Genomic DNA, 2,500 nt, shown 5'->3' on the forward strand with positions numbered 1-2,500 from the left:
AGAGAGAGAGAGAGAGAGAGAGAGAGAGAGAGAGAGAGAGAGAGAGAGAGAGGAGGAGAGAAGAGAGAGAGGAGGAGAGAGGAGAGGAGCCAGTGAGCAGCAGAAGATAGGAGGGTGTTCTCCCTCTGCTTTCTGCTCTCAGCATTATTACAGCTGATGGTGCACTCCACACAAACACACACAAGTACACACAGACACACACACACACACACACGCACACACACGCACACAACAAAACAGCAGAGCTCCTGTAGCTATGCACAACATGTGATGAAAGGAGATTCCCAGGATTAAAGGAACGTGTGCTCGTCAAAGATAGAGAGAGAGACAGAGAGAGAGAAGGAGCAGTAAGATAGCGAGGGAGACAGAGAGAGGGGTGAGATAGAGAGACAATGAGAAAGATGAGAGAGAGTGAGCGTGAGAGAGAGACAGAAAGAGAATGATAGAGAGAACAGTTCATATTTTTATCATCCCACAGATCCTTCCACTCCATTGCTGATGTCTGGGGGACAGAGCGTCAGGTTCTTTCGAACCTCACTGACTAACACTCACTCTTCTCCATCTCCCCCTCTCTCCATCTCCTTCTCTCCCTCTCCCTCTCTCTGTCTCCCTCTCTCCATCTCCTTCTCTCCCTCTCCCTCTCTCTGTCTCCCTCTCTCCATCTCCTTCTCTCCCTCTCCCTCTCTCTGTCTCCCTCTCTCCATCTCCTTCTCTCCCTCTCCCTCTCTCTGTCTCCCTCTCTCCATCTCCTTCTCTCCCTCTCTCTGTCTCCCTCTCTCCATCTCCTTCTGTCCCTCTCCCTCTCTGTCTCCCTCTCTCCATCTCCTTCTCTCCCTCTCCCTGTCTCCATCTCCTTCTCTCCCTCTCCCTCTCCCTCTCTCCATCTCCTTCTCTCCCTCTCCCTCTCTCTGTCTCCCTCTCTCCATCTCCTTCTCTCCCTCTCTCTGTCTCCCTCTCTCCATCTCCTTCTCTCCCTCTCCCTGTCTCCATCTCCTTCTCTCCCTCTCCCTCTCCCTCTCTCTGTCTCTGTCTGTGTCTCTCTCCCTCTCTCTCCCTCTCCCTCTCCCTCTCCCTCTCCCTCTCCCTCTCCCTCTCCCTCTCCCTCTCCCTCTCTCCCTCTCTCTCCCTCCCTCTCCCTCTCTCCCTCTCCCTCTCTCCGTCTCCCTCTCTCCCTCTCCCTCTCTCTGTCTCCCTCTCTCCCTCTCCCTCTCCCTCCCTCTCTCTGTCTCTCTCCCTCTCCCTCTCCCTCTCCCTCTCCCTCTCCCTCTCCCTCTCCCTCTCCCTCTCCTTCCCCCTCCCCCTCCCCCTCCCCCTCCCCCTCCCCCTCCCCCTCCCCCTCCCCCTCCCCCTCACCCTCCCCCTCTCCCTCTCCTTCCCCCTCCCCCTCCCCCTCCCCCTCCCCCTCCCCCTCCCCCTCCCCCTCCCCCTCCCCCTCCCCCTCTCCCTCTCCTTCCCCCTCCCCCTCTCCCTCTCCCTCTCCCTCTCCCTCTCCCTCTCCCTCTCCCTCTCCCTCTCCCTCTCCCTCTCCCTCTCCTTCCCCCTCCCCCTCTCCCTCCCCCTCCTCCTCCCCCTCCCCCTCCCCCTCCCCCTCTCGCTCTCCCTCTCTCCCTCTCCCTGTCTCTGTCTCCCTCTCTCTGGAGGACAGACATTGGCTATTGATGTCTCGCTCCAAGTGTTTGCCAGGAGAGGGGGATGGGAGAGACAGAGACAGAAATAGAGATATATACACAGTGTATATATGTATACATATATATGAATCAATCTTAAGGTTATGTTAAAGTTCTCCTGCTTTAATCTTTCAACTGGATTTGCCATGTTTGGTTGATATTGGATTATTTGGTGTCATTAACAGTTTACCAACGTCCATAGTAAGGGTATGAATACTGTTTCTGTGGTTCCACCGTTGCTTTGGCAATATGAACATTTGTTTCTTAATGCTAATAAAGCCAATTGAATTGAATAGAGAGACTAAGGTAAGTGACAAGGGCTGATGTTCATGCCCTCTTGTATCAGCATCGCATCATTTATCCCCTCTCCCTCTTTCTCCCTCTTTTTCCCTCTCTCTCCCTCTCTCTCCCTCCCTCTCTCTCCCTCTCTCTCCCCTCTCTCTCCCTCTCTGCCTCTCTCTCCTGTACCCAAACAGGGCTGGACCAAGTCCAGGTGGCATCAGTAAATCACAAAGAGGGGAGGAAGACGGAAGGAGAGAATAAGGGAGAAGAGGTGAAGCTGGTAGTTTTATCTCCTGTGTCACTGGCATCAAGACCACCCTCTCTCTCTCTCTCTCTCTCTCTCTCTCTCTCTCTCTCTCTCTTTCTCTTTCTCTTTCTCTTTCTCTCTCTCTCTCTCTCTCTCTCTCTCTCTCTCTCTCTCTCTCTCTCTCTCTCTCTCTCTCTCTCTCTCTCTCTCTCTCTCTCTCTCTCTCTCTCTCTCTCTCTCTCTCTCCCTCTTTCTTTCTCTCTCTCTCTCTCTCTCTCTCTCTCTATCTCTCTCTTCTCCTCTC

The 2,500-nt window shown here is 54.0% G+C and overlaps 1 protein-coding gene across 1 annotated transcript in view; it reads right to left on the minus strand.

Moving 5' to 3' along the window:
* cacna1g (calcium channel, voltage-dependent, T type, alpha 1G subunit) overlaps positions 1 to 2,500 on the minus strand; it is a 92,778-nt gene that overhangs the window by 83,568 nt on the left and 6,710 nt on the right. The window lies entirely within an intron of this gene.

Source organism: Hypomesus nipponensis, chromosome 13 (assembly GCF_054491055.1).
Source record: "Hypomesus nipponensis isolate SF chromosome 13, ASM5449105v1, whole genome shotgun sequence".
In the NCBI taxonomy this organism is placed as follows: Eukaryota; Metazoa; Chordata; class Actinopteri; order Osmeriformes; family Osmeridae; genus Hypomesus; species Hypomesus nipponensis.